This window comes from Dipodomys ordii, unplaced genomic scaffold (assembly GCF_000151885.1).
Source record: "Dipodomys ordii isolate 6190 unplaced genomic scaffold, Dord_2.0 Scaffold13, whole genome shotgun sequence".
Lineage (NCBI taxonomy): Eukaryota > Metazoa > Chordata > Mammalia > Rodentia > Heteromyidae > Dipodomys > Dipodomys ordii.
Genome location: NW_012267229.1, coordinates 3,116,635 through 3,131,569, shown reverse-complemented (window position 1 = coordinate 3,131,569; position 14,935 = coordinate 3,116,635). Strand labels below are relative to the sequence as shown.

The 14,935-nt window shown below is 36.4% G+C and overlaps 1 protein-coding gene across 2 annotated transcripts in view; it reads right to left on the bottom strand.

Moving 5' to 3' along the window:
* The window catches only part of Tasp1 (taspase, threonine aspartase, 1), a 227,822-nt gene that overhangs the window by 53,711 nt on the left and 159,176 nt on the right, over positions 1-14,935 (bottom strand). The window lies entirely within an intron of this gene.

The window sequence follows — 14,935 nt, the reverse complement described above, 5'->3', positions numbered from 1 at the left end:
CAATAACTAGTATATGTCTGAGTCAAGCAGAAAAGGTCAGTTAAGTTGATGTTAGGGAAATGAACCCTAAGATATGTATTCAAAGGTTATTTTTTCTTTCATACGATTGTTTTTAACACATTCTTAAGATTATTTCTTTGTCGCTTTGTATGTCCTTCCCCCACAGTATAACCCCTGCTTTTACTGTATTTGATGTTGTTATAATTTGTGGAAGGGAAGGGCAAAACAAATTGTTTAAATAGGGTACAGGTGGACCCATTGCAACAATGAGATGTACAAGTTGTTATGTTGAAAACGAACTTTACAACTTTGGTGGGGGCGGGGGAGGAGGGTTGGGTGGGGGGAAGGGGGGAATGGGATGGGAAGGGGAAACAAAGGAGGAGACTACAATGCTCGATAAGAAATGTATTCATTATCTTGCCATGTAATTGTAACCCCTCTGTACAATATTTTTACAATGAAAAATTTTAAAAAAAGTTTTCAAGTTTCTATACATAGAATTTGAAAGCACTTAAAGAAACTAACTTTATATCTAGACATTCATTCTATTTTCACAATTATTTGTCATTCCCATACCAAAAAAAGAATAATAACAATAGAATAGTTTTTCTATTATTTTAGTGCATGCATAATAAAAGATAATTCCATAAGTTATTGCTTGGCAGAGCATGTCAGAAAAGCAGGAAGAAAAGGAACTTAACCTGAGGGCCAGGCATTCATTGTCTTCATGAATTCAGCAAAGCCCCCACATAGGGAAATGAAGACTCAGAGAAGGGATAGAGCATAATTGAAGCTATTTTATTTAGCAAGTACACAAAGTAGAATGCAAGCTGAATTCTTTGATCTGCAAGCTTATGTACTTCATTGTTTTGTTATGAAGAAATTCAATCAATATAGTCAAAAACCAATCAAAACTAGTGTTCCATATTAAGAAATCAAATTCCGTATATACACCAAAGGACTACAACATATGAAACAGAAACACCAAACACAATTCTTAAAATATTTTAATATGTCTTTAAAAATTATAATACTACCCAGAAATCCTAAAATGCCAGAATTTATATATTTACACTGAAATGTATATACATGAATGATAAATTTGAAAGTATTTGCAATTCATACCACATTGTGCTAATTTTCACAGTATATAGATTTGCTACAAATCATGTAGAAAAAGACAAAAATCAAAGAAAAAACACAACCAAATATAATGTGAATAATTCTAAAACATATGAAAAGCTCTTGTACATCATTCATGCTAAAGAAAGATAATCAGGACCACAAAATGCCATTATTGAACCACCAAAATTCAGATATAAATTATTTGAAAGAACACTGAATTAGGTGATGGTGAAGAAAAGAATAGTATTTATAATATGGGAATATGGCAGTTTATAAACTCAGTCTTGTAATTCCCAGTAGGTAGGTTTTGTAATGTTATGATGAACATTGAATTAGCAAATGGTGCGCGAATTAATTGCTTTTAGGGCAGATAAAGAGATAGACTCTTGAGGGATTCTTATCATAAGTTGTCTTTGACAACTTATTAATAAATACACTTGTTTGTATGTGCTTTTGCTTACATAAACCTTATTTAGTATGTAATTTTTACAAGTAATTAATTTAATGTGTGTGTGTGCTGGTCCTGGGTCTTGAACTCAGGGCCTGGACACTGTTCCTGAGCTAGCAGCACTCTACTGCTTGAGCCAAACCTCCATTTCTGGCTTTTTCTTAGTAGTTTACTAGATAAGAGTCTTAGGGTTGTCACTGGAGACTCTGTTTTTGTTGCCCAGACTTTCCTGCCCAGGCTAGCTTTGAACCGCAATCCTTAGATCTCAGCCACCTGAGTAGCTACAATTACAGTCACAAGCCACTGGTGCCTGGCAATGACATATTTCTTTAGAATATGATACTAGTTCTAGTTAGGTCTAAAATATAAACATATATGAAAACACATACAGGACTATATGCATATAAACAAAATCAAACTGACTGAAGCATGGTATACACATGGGTGAATTCCCATGGTTTAACTCCTCTGAACAAGTAACTGACCCTTTAATTAAGTGAATAAAAGGACAGTGAAACATTTTTGACTGAGAGGGGGAAGGGCTTATGAAGAGGGATCAGAGACAAATGGAGAGATAAATGGTAGGTGCATATTGTCACAATACTTAGTAAAGACCTGTGAAAATGGAACCTGGTAACTTGAGGGGATAGGTGTGGTTAGGATAGATGAAGAAGAGGAAGAAGGAAGGAAGTTCAAACTGTCGAACTAAAATCTCTTTGTACAACTACTTAAAGATAATAAAAGCAAATTATTTTTTAATAAAAGAAAGATAGAGACAGGATACCTGTTAATAAGCACGTTCATTTTTCTAGAAAAAATAAATCATTTCAATATTATTTCCGAAATACCTAAATATCTAAGCTAAATATCATTTCACAGTCTCTCCTTTTTAAAATATAGCATTTGACATTGAGCAAGATGCAAGATGCATTATATGCATAAGTTAATATGTTGCATCAAAACTTGTACAACTTCTTAAAGATATTAATTAGAAAAATAAAATACAAAATGAATAAAATATTGCCCATGTAATTGTAACCCCTCTGTACAGTATTTTCACAATAAAAAATAATAAGAAATAAATGAATAAAATAAAACACACTTGAGAATAAAAATAAATACTAGTAAAGAGGGATTTGGTATTTTCTTAACCTTAAGTGCCTGTAAGTTTTGTCTGTCTCTTATAGGTTTTTTTTTTAAAATTGTTGAACCTTTTCAAAAATCTACAAACTTAAGCTGCTTTCTAGTGTTTTCTGTATCTTCTCTTACAAGTTCCTTCAGCACTTTCTGAAACAGTCTCATATAGATTGGTAAATTCCTAATTCTTTTTTGAGGTGTGCCATATGGCTGATCTATTAACAATGAATTCACAGCCAGCAGCATGATAGCCCATGCTATCATATATGAAGTTATTATTCTATAGCTATTGTCATGTATATATACACACATATATGTATTGTATATGTCATAATTAAATATTAATTGAAGAAGCTTTAATTAGCAATAAAACTGAATTTCTTATTGGCAGGCAAATATATAAATAACTAGTACTCTATACAACAGTCATAAAAGCAAATGAGGAATCTCTATACAAGTAATATAGAATCATCTGTACCAAGTAATTTCCAAACGTTTATTGGAGCACGAGTCACAGTAAAATACACAATCCCAAACCTAAGTGAAGCAAAAGCCAGAGAAATTCTACACAATATATGTATATATATGATATGTGTATTTATTTGTAACTGAAATTTCAACAAATATTGACCCTTTACTTGCAATGTATTGATCTATTCAAGAGAGTTCTTCGTAGTCTACTTGCTTCATTTAAAATATTCTGCTTGTGGGCTGGGAAGGTGACTTAGTGGTAGAGCCTTGCATGCATGAGGCCCTGGGTTCGATTCCTCAGCACCACATAAGCAAAAAGAAAAAAGCCAGAAGTGGCGCTGTGGTTCAAGTGGTAGAGCGCTAGCCTTGAGCTGGAGAACTGAGGGACAGCGCCCAGGCCCAGAGTTCAGGCCCCATAACCAGACCCTCCCAAAAAATAAAAGTAAAATAAAATAAAATTAAAATTAAAAAAAATTCTGCTTGTGACTCACTAAGTCGACTTTAGAATTCATCACATAACATACAGTTTGAGAAAAACACAAATCAGCTTAAAAAAAGATAATGTGGAAAATAACCAATAGGGACACCATTATTATTTCTGTGAAAAGCAAATGAAAGAGAACTACATATGAAAATGTTTATAAATACATGAGCTCTCGCTGGAAGAATAATAAGTGGAAACCATGGTTGCTACTGTAGAGAAAACTGGTTGGCTAACGGATGTGTATGGAGCCAACCTCATTTCTACCACAAATCTCTTCTGAAACTTCTAAACTTTGCTCTGTTTTTATATATTTTATATATCAGAAATTCTGATTAGCCTGTTTAATCTATATCATATATGAAGAATTAATTTCTACTCTGTTTCAATTAGGATGGTCTATAAACTACTAAAATTTGATGTAATAAGATGTTACCATATGCTTTTAATTGTTCTTCACGATATGAATTTCATCTAATGCTTTCAAAATGTTTCATGTCTCATGACTATCTAAAACATAGCCAAATCTTATAGTGTGTGTATAAGTTCATAGCTCATTCATGCTGAGCACATGTGTAGGCCAAAGTCTTCTGTGCTCAAAAGCAATCCAACAAACAAAATAAAACTGTATCTGACAACTTCCCCAAATAGATTTTCCATTTGAAATAAAAAGTGCCAAAACAATCAAAATGAGTAGCAACACTTGTTTGTTCCAAAGGTGAAGTTTATCTCACAAAACCTTTCAAAATTAGTCATTTATCAGTTGGTCCTGATTTACAATAAAAACCCAGGAAAATAGTATAAAGTTTGTTCAAATATAGTTACCTAAAGAAAAATTAATCCTTCATTAAAAGAGTAGCATTTCTTCCTATTACTGTTACATACAAGTCTATTGTGTGCTTCTTGGTTTGGGAGACTAATTGTTCCATAAACGGCAAATTGTTCCATACAGTATTAAATTTTTATGTTAATGACACAGCATATCTAGGAGATGCTACTTCATAGTGCTGGATTTTCCAGTATACAGTTACTGAAGATAGAAATGGTAAGTTCTAGCAACACAAGAGGAAATGAGTGGCCTAAAGGGAGAGACCTGTGCCTGGGAAAGTGTTCTAACAGTCTTCAGTGTGGTCAGGTTTCCCAGCCATTCATCAATAACCATTTTCCTTTTACAGCAGCAGGGTGTACGTACTTACTCATAAGAACCTTTTATTTATTTTAGAAGACCCAAGCCCAGAAATTATAAGGTTACTAGAATAGCCAGACATACAGACACTGAAAACTTCCCTTTGGAAAACAGTAAGAGCACACCAAAATAAACTGAATAGGTTTAATATGTGCAAAATGGGCACAAGAACTGGACAGGATTCTTTTCCACCAAGTAAGTAACTTCTTAATACATTATGTCATACAAGTGGGATGTGAAAAAAGGTGACAGAAATGGGTTCATTGAGATGAAGTGCATGCATGCAAGCTCAAGAACAATAGGTTAAGAATACTCAGGGACAGAACAATTTGTATCTAATCTTAGAAGCTAACCCCTAAGAAGGCATATTCAATGCTTTAATCTTTTAATACAAATTCACTCTTGGAAGTAATGTTGAGAAGGGCTTTGCTTCCATCTTGATGGTGTTCTGTTATATGGAGTTGCCCTAAACCCCAACCTGCCCTAAACCTCAAGTCCGTATGTCATTGTCACCACTTTCACTGGTTAATATTAACACTGCAGGCCACCTCTCCTGCGATGATATGCCTCTTGGGATACTTCTTTCTCTTTCAATATCATCCTGTTTAGATTAAGTTAAAGAAAGCAAAGTTTCCTTATCTGGTTGCAAACAATTTTTTTTCTATTCAAATGACTGCTTCTTTCTAATCAGAAGCCTCCAACTACCTCTGCATTTTTGTTTTGTTTTTTGTTTTGTTTTTTGTTTTGTATTTAAATATTGTCCTCCAATTGTTGCTAACGACCCCCAGCTGCACTGGCTCCCGAACCCATTTAAGAGCTCTCTGCTTGGCTTCACATCCCAGACTTTCTTGCAAGGCAAACAGAACTCTGAAATCAGAACCGTCTTGAGCTGGACAGTTGCCAAGTCAGCTGCTGCTCCTTTGTCTTTGGTCGAATGGCATACCCTAGGACATTGTGCACAGGGTTGGAGTCACTTCTTATTGAATAAAGAGAAATTAATGTTTAAAATAGGAAGAATAAGGGATTGTACAACGCACAGTCTCCTCCTATCTATGAAAAATCTTGCCAGAGGCTGTTAAGTTCTTTGAAACCCAGTAGGGGGTACATCTTTTGAAAAAGATGATATAAAAAATGCTTTATTAACTGTGCGGACATGTAGTCCTTAAGATTCATATAATGCATGTCTTGTTGTAGCCATGAAGTAACCAAGTTGCCATGCTTCCCTGAGGAACTTTCACCACCAATCTGTCTCAGTAGCACTGGGAATTGAGCTCTATAGAATCCTAGTTATGCTAAGCCAAGAAAATAATCATGCCCTCTTTCTGAGGCTTACTCGGATTTGCTCAAGACGTAATAAGGAGCTGATTGGAAAGGCAGGGATGTGGGCCAAATACAAGCCCTTAAAGACATTTGCATTCTCTTCCTATTTTATTATTTTATTGTATTAGAAACTTCTAGAAACAGGAAGCTTCGAGATGGACATGGAACTTCTGTAGAGGATGAAAACCGTTCAGTAAAATAGGTTTTGTTATGCTGGGCATTGGTGGCTCAGGCCAATAATCCTAGCTACTCAGGAGATTGAGATCTAAGGATAGTCATTCAAAGTCAGATAAGAAAGGAAAGTCTGTGAGACTCTCATCTCTAATTAACCACCAAAAAGGCAGAAGTAGAATTGTGGCTCAAGTAGTAATGTGCTAATCCTTAAGCCAAAAAGAAAAAGGTCATACACAATGCCTAGGCCTGAGTTCAATCCCAACACACACACACACACACACACACACACACACACACACACTCTTAAGCAAATGAAAACTGACTATAAAACTTGCATACACACACACACACACTCTTAAGCAAATGAAAACTGACTATCAAATTTGCCAAAATGTTTTCTGAGAGTTGTAGAAGTACTACTACAAGAATTATATAATCGCTAGAATTATATTTGTAAATCTTTGTGTTTTATATTTCAGATGGAAAACTTTGTAGCCAAATAAACTTTCATTAGATAACATTTTAGAGCTATATTTCTCAAGATGGAAAAAAATTAGTTTCTACAGTTTTTATTTATTTCCAGTTTTTAGAGTGCTTCAGTGATATTTAAAGGAATACATGTTCTGTTATAAACAGATTCTGGCAAAAACTATTTCTGACATTATCAATTTCAGAGCATTATCTTAATAGATAAATGCTAATCTAGGTGACTGAAAAGCTTAGCTATCATTTCTACCTTATTCACCTGGAATTTCTGTTACTTAATTTGGGTATTTCTATCTGATCCTTAAATAAAAATTAGAATGCCAGCCTTTAAAATGCGACCTATTAAAATTGTAGTAAAGATGTAATGAGTATTACTGAGGCACTAAAGATGAGAGCTTCCTATCATGGAAGCTCATTGGACTCTTTGTAGAACAAATTTTAATTCTATTTTTCTGATAAATCAGTAACATCAGACAGATATGTAAGGCCTTTTCTCCACTACTGTCCTAAAAGCTAATTTCCCTTCTCTTTGCTGGTTCGTTTTATGACTGTGTGAGCTGGACAGTAATGCAAGTCTTCAGTGCTCTGGATGGCATGTGCCACGTAATGGGCAGAAGCGACACTGCTGGTCCTGGGAAGGAGGCCTCTTTGAAGTGCATGTGTTTATGTGTGCTCGCCAAATTCTTAATACCAGTAAAACCAAAAGCAGTTGGAATTTGTAACTTACAGTAAAATGACCTTTTATCTTTTCAATGTTCCTGGAAGCATCAATTCAATCTAACATTTTTTTTTATTTTTAAACCACATCAAGTTTTTATAATAGCAACAATAACAACAACAACAACAAAAAGAACTCAATGAAGAACTTTGTTCTGAAGGGAAGTAGCATCTCATTGAAATTCTAATTGATACTGAAGCACAGTTGATTTGATAGGATGTCTAAACTGACACAGGAATTTTAGGTAATTTATGAAGAGGCTGCAGAATTATTCATATAACAAAATTATATAAGATTTATATGAAGTTAAAATTAGGTAACACTACACAATGTGTCTGCTTGAGATACATAGAGGTGTGAAAAGATTTTGGGAAAACCAAGGCATAAACATGAAATAAAAGATGGGGAAAGAAAGTATTAAGATCAGAGAGGCCCACATGGGGGCTTCAAAGATAGGAGTAATAGGCAAGTTCTTAGGCTAGGGGGTAGGTTCACAGGTGTTCATTTTATTATTATCCTTTATAACTTACAAACTTATTATGTCTTTCTTTTAAAAATATATGAAACATTTCATAGTAAAAGATGAAAAAGGAGACAGAAGGGTAGTTGGGCAAATGGAAACAGTATCATACCCCAAACGTAATTATCAGCAATATAAACATATTCTCTGATAGAAAGAACTTGCTTATCCCCTGAATAAGGTGGGGTTAATTTAATGGCAAAGTAACAATTACCATGTGTGCTCTTCAGATACTCAGGCAGTGGGTGAACTGTGTGCCTAAAAATCGGTTTAGGATGAAAGACTCCAACATAGGTTTAGCCCAAAGGCCACTGGCTAAACACACAAACTTTTTTATTCCTAGGAGCCCATACACATCTAATGTGGATTGCTGAAGATTCTTCTCAGATAGATGGAATCTGCTTCTCCCTGGCTCCTATACAATGCTAAGTACTCCAAGGCAAGAAACCCTGAACGTCACAAGGTCGACCAAGCTCCAGTCAGCACATTGTAGTAGAAAGAAGGAAATGTACTCTCATAGGATGATTGGTCATTTATGCCATATATTTGCATATATTCTAATTACCTGTATCTAATCACAAGTTTTCAATGGCCATTCACTCACTGTTTCTACTGGAAGGCTTGATGTGCCTGTGCACATTTCTTAACCATACTATATGTACAGCAGCCTCAAGAAACAACTTTTGTAGAGGCCTGCAGAACACATGTAATTATACTTTAGCAGGTAAAAATATATTGCCTTTTTTGCCCTCTAAAAGCAGAGAGAAAATTAATTCTTTTCAGCTGTTTTATCCGGGAACAAGCATTTGTTCTGTGTTAAATCTGCGATTTGTAGGCTGAGCTTTGTCAGCATCTCAGGAACGGGGGAGTGGGAAGTGGTGGGATGAGTGTCACAGACATGTTCATGTCCAAACTGTCCTCATACCAGGCTGTTTGCAGAGCCATTTAAGTTATCTTGACATCTTACTCCCAGATATTCATCATCTAAATCCCCAACCCATGTTTTTGTTTCTTATGTATATGAGGATATTTTATGTAATGTTTTATTTTTTTCTGGAAGATCAGTAAATTTTTAAAAAATCTGCTGGATAATCAATAAGGAAACTCCATTTGACATTTATTCATTTATTCAAAAATACTGGGAGCCTACCATGGTATACAAAGTACAATAAGATACCATCCCTGCCCTTAAATAGCTTAGAATCTTGTTGATTTTCAAAAGGAAGAATTTTGTAGTGCCAGGAAAGATATTTCCAAGCCACTGAACTCAAAGCACCTGGGATCAAGTCCTTTCAAATAACTGGGTGTAGAAAAATACTAAGGGCTACTAACCTGTGAAGAGGGGAAGACACTGCAATATTTTCCCAGGAGAGCCATGTGAGCTTTACAAGGATGTCAACAGCACATGTTAATAGGTCTCAAGGAAGAAGCAAATCCCTGGAAGAAAGGACTTTCAGAGAATTCTAAGAAGATGAACCCTTGATTGGATCTTGACTGGACCTTTCTTTTTTTCTGGGGTGGTGGGGAACATGTGGAATCAGTTTCAGTATCTAGTTAGGCTGGGTGGGCCTTGAACTCAGAATCCTCCTGCAACAGCTTCCCTAGGACAGGGATTAAAGGTATGAACCAGGAAGCCTGGTTTGATCAAGATTAGTTAAAAAACAAACAAACAAACAAAAAAGGGTTATTGGTCCAGGAAAATGACCCTTTGGAAGCTAGGCTGTAGTGTGGTTGAACTTGGGATGTTAGGGATGAGTGAAGAAAATAAGGACTAATTGGAGATAATACTGGAGGATGTTCTGGGGTCAGCTCAAGACAGAAGTTTTTCACCCTGTTCGTAGTACCCACCCATCCTGTAGGAAATTGACTATCAGGGCTAGACATGATGTCCTCAGGGAAAACAAAAACAAAAAACAAGAAACAACCCCATCAAACTGACCAGCAGGGCTAGACATGTATGTATGTGTCCTCATGGGGAAAAAAAAAATTATCTCTTATTTTACTTGAGAGTGGAATACTGATTACCAGAAGATAGTAAAGGAGTATGCATGGAAGACTGGGAAAAGTTGATCAACGGACATAATGTTACAGTTAGATTGCAGGAATAAGTTTTAGTGTTATATATGTAACACAGTAGGGTGAAGGAAGTTAGTAATATGTATTGTATATTTCAAAATAATTAGAAAAGGTGATTTTTAATGTTTTTATCACGAAGAATAAAATTTTAAGGGTCTGGGAAGGTGGCTCAGTGGTAGAGCACTTGCCTTGCATGCAGGAGGCCCTGGGTTCGATTCCTCAGCACCACATAAGCAAAAGGAAAAAAGCCGGAAGTGGCGCTCTGGCTCAAGTGGTAGAGTGCTAGCCTTGAGCTGAAGAGCTGAGGAACAGTGCCCAGGCCCAGAGTTCAGGCTCCATGACCAGACCCCCCCCCCAAAAAAAAAAAGAATAAAATTTTAAGGTGCGGATCTGCTAAATAATTACCCAAATTTGATCATCATACAAGGTAAAGCTAAGTTGAAACATCACATTGTACTCCATAAATATGTAGAATTCTTATGTATCAATCCAAAATAAAAGTAAGCTCAGCATAGTGGTTCATCTCTATAATCTCTGCACTGGAAAGATTGAGGCAAGAAGATCCTGAGTGTGAAGTCTGTCTTGGCTCTATAGCAAAACTGTGTCTCCAAACAAACAAACAAACAAAAACCAAGGAAATATATGAGTTAAAAGAACACAGAGATGTGGAGAGCATGAGAATAGTAAGAGAATGTTTTGTGTTGTTTTGAATTCATTTTTTATTGTAAAAATACTGTACAGAGGGGTTAGTTTTACCAGCAAGGTAATGACTACATTTCCTATCAAGCATTGTTACCTCCTCCTTTGTTTTTCCCCTACCCTCCCCTCTCCTCCTCCACTCCCTGTCTAAATTGTAAAGTTTGTTTTTCAACATAGTATCTTGTGCATCTCATTGTTACAATGGGTCAACCTGTATCCCTATTTAAGCATTTTGTTTTTTCCCTTCCCCTCCCCAAATTAGAAAAATGAATGTTTTGTTTTTTTTTTAAATTTTAGAATATATTGAAAGTTATTCAACATTTACCCTACACATAAAATAAACTATCTGGATCCTGGGAGTGGTGTGGTTCTTTTGGTCATATTCTCATTTTTTGTCATGTCTGCTTCAGGGTCATTGTCTTCTTGCTTGCTTATGAGTGGTTTAGGACAGATGGTTACATTCTTTGCCCAACTACTGCACCCCAGAGAGAGAACTTATCCCCCTGTATGGGAGCCACCCATACATAGCTGTATGGGAAGTTGAGATAGGAAGAATCAAGATTTAAAGCCAGCCTAGGCAAAGAAGTTCACAAGACCCTTTCTCAATTTATAGCTGGGAATGGTGTCAGCCTACCTATGTGGCAAGCTAAGATCTGGAGAGTCCTGGTACTAGGCAAGCCTGGGCAAAAAAGCCTACAAGACTCCACCTCAATGGAAGAAATTGGGTATGGTAACACATGCCTATCCTCTCAGCTATGGTGGGAAGTGAAAACTAAGAGGACAGTGGTCCAGACATGCATCTAGACAGGATGGGAGGCCCTATCACCAAACTAACTGATCAAAAGCCCTAAGCTTAAATGCCAATATGGGCGAAAAGTGAAATAGTGTATTTAAGGTGCAAATAAAATTCAAATGTTATTTCAAATTAGCATAGCTAACCAAGATCACATGGGAAAGGAGTAGGGTTTGGTGTGAACTATGATTTTTTTTTTATTAGTAAGTTACTGAAAAAGAAGCAAAAACATGAGCACATTCTATGGAGTAACAATATTCCCCAGGAAAATAACCACAACCAGAGTCTGACTTGGTGGCTCTGCAAATGGAGTAGCAAAGGTAACAATCATGTTGTATTTTCTACCATTATGCACTGCACTGTCTGGACTGGTTTCATTACCATATCCTGAACACGACTTTCTACAAGTGAAAAATCCATGGTCTTGGGAGCATCTGTAACTTGACCCTAGCCATGATAGCCATGCTTTAGTAGATACCCTTCACATACATCAATTCTTCTAGTTAACTTTGACAACTGTCAAGATTTCAGTTATATGATAAGTTAGCACTGTATACCTAGTACTTCTTTTTGAGATAAAGAGGAAGAATCCATTTATGAATCACTAGCTTGGTAATAAAAACTGCTTAACATGAGCTAAATTTTCCACAACTTATCCTTAGATATGCAGTTATTCTCTGCCACCACAAATAAAAAGACAACCAAAAGGCCCTTACGATTTTCAGCATTAACTCAAGTGCGCAAGAGTAAAGGCCTAATACAGAACTGGGACGCTACTTTATATAAGTAATACGTGAACCAGGTTCCCTAACTCCCTCCTCCTAAATATTAAGTGTTCTTTTGAGTATTTGTGGTTAATCTCTGTGTATATTTACAATCAATACCCTATTACCTAACTGTAGATGAATAGTCAAAAGATTCAACAATGATTAAGATAGCATATCAGGTTTTTGCTACTGAGACATTCTTGACATAAATAATTTAAGGGAGAAAGGATTGATATTGGCAAAGAGCTCCAAAGATTTTAGTCTACCTCTTTATGAGGTAGAGAGGTCATGGCAAGGCAGTGAAGTTCACATCATAATGTTCACAAAGCAGAGACAAAAAGAGAAAAAGAAACCTGCACTCGCAGGTTTTGTCTTTTTTATCCTTTTTATTCTATCCTGACTCCAGTTTATAGGATGGTGATTCCCACATTCAGGTGGGGTAATTCTTGCTGGAAATGCTCTCAAAGACACTTCCAGAAGTGTGCTTATCTCCTAGATGCTTATCAACTTAACCAAGTTAATCAAGATAAATCAATTTTATCAAGATAAATTATTACATATAACAAAGAAACAATCCATAATTTGTCTTGACAAAAGTTGGTCCTTACACATACATTTTTGAGCAACTTGAGTACCAAGTATGGAGTAGAAAAAGAAACACTATGAAAAAAGGAAATATGATAGGATTGATGTCAGAGTCTAGGTGGAGAAAAAGGCCTTGTATAAAAGCATACTTCATTTTTGTAGAAAAGAATGAAGAGATTTTATTTTCAAAAAATCTTCAGATTTTATAAGAAAACACTTTTTTATATGCATAGAAACACAATCTTCTATTTTATGAATTCATTGAACAGGAAAGAATTTGTACTAAAGAAATTAACAATAATCATACAATATAGATCAGCCACCACCCACATTTATAGGAATGGTTGAATCACCACAGGCTCTGTGACTGATCTACACTGTTAGTATATATATATTTTTAAATCAGAAGAACTGATTCATACTTAATGCTATATCCATACAGTGAGATACTAAATAATAACAAACTAATTGTTGCTATATGTAACATGGACAGGATTACTTTTCAATGAAGACCAAACACAAACAGTACATGTTCTATGGTTCCATGTATATAATATGTGAAACAAGGCAGAATTAACCATGGTGTTAGAAGTCAGCATAATGGTGAACTTTGGAGTGTGTAGATACTAGTAGGGGTGACACAGGGGGCTTCGGACCTGCAGAAAAATACTATCCTTTTAATCTAGGTCCTGGTTGCATGGTGTGGGTCTACTTTATTGCAATGCAGCATAAAGTTACAATTATACTTCTCTGAATATATGCATGCTTCAATTAAAAAGTTAATTTAACCAAGCATAGAGTGCCCCTGCTAGCTAGCTACTGCACTACCCTAACACTAATTTTTAAGGTCCTCTGCACAGATAAATTAGAACAAGGCAACTCACAGGCAGTGGCAACTCCACAAGTCTATGTCTTGGCAGTGGAGATTTGCTGGTTCTATCTCCACTAGTGTGCTTGGAAAGACACAAAACCACACATCTGGAAGGACATCTGCAAATCTGCAAAACCTACTTTTTTTGCCCCTCCCTCATGCACAGCTTTATGAGGCAGGCAGGGCAAATGTCCTTATTTTACAGATGAGGAAGTGGCACGGAACAGTAAGAGTGATGCGTGAAGGCGTCACACTAATATGCCATAGAGCCAGGACTGGCTTCTAAGCCAGTAGCTCTTTGCATGGTCCTTATTCCTTTTGGGAAGAGAAACAGGAAGAAGCTTGTTTCTATTTTGCTGGGTACAGCGTTATAAGTCACCTGAAATGCTCTATGAAATAAGGTAGAGGAATCAGTACTGGAAGTTACTTTAAAGGTCCTCAATTCTAAGCTCATTGGAAAAATATACTCCAAGCATGTACTTCAAAATAGACCATCTTTGCAAGTTTAGCTATTGAAAATGATCAGTAAAATAGAAATGCTTGACATCAATCTGGCTTTTCCACAACTTAAAAATTATGATGTAAGTTTTCTGGTCTGAAAAAGGAAAGAAAAGAGTCAGGTGCTGGCTCATACTTGTAATCCTAGCTACTCAGAAAGCTGAGATCTGAGGATTGTGGTGTGGATCCAGCCTGAGCAGGAAAGGCTGTGAGACTATGGCCACTCAACTACTCAGAAGATGATGGAAGCGGCACTGTGGCTCAGTGGTAGAGCACTAGCCTTGAGCACAGAGAGACACAGGGACAGAGCCCAGGCCTGGAGTTCAAATCCCAGGACCAGCATGGAAAAATGAAATGAAAATAAACAAGAAAAGAAAAATACAGGGGCTGGGAAGGTGGCTCAGTGGCAGAGCTCTTGCCTTGCAAGCATGAGGCCCTGGGTTCGATTCCTCAGCACTACATAAGCAAAAAGAAAAAAGCTGGAAGTGGTGCTGTGGCTCAAGTGGTAGAGCGCTAGTCTTGAGCTGAAGAGCTGAGGGACAGCGCCCAGGCCCAGAGTTCAGGCCCCACGACCGGACCC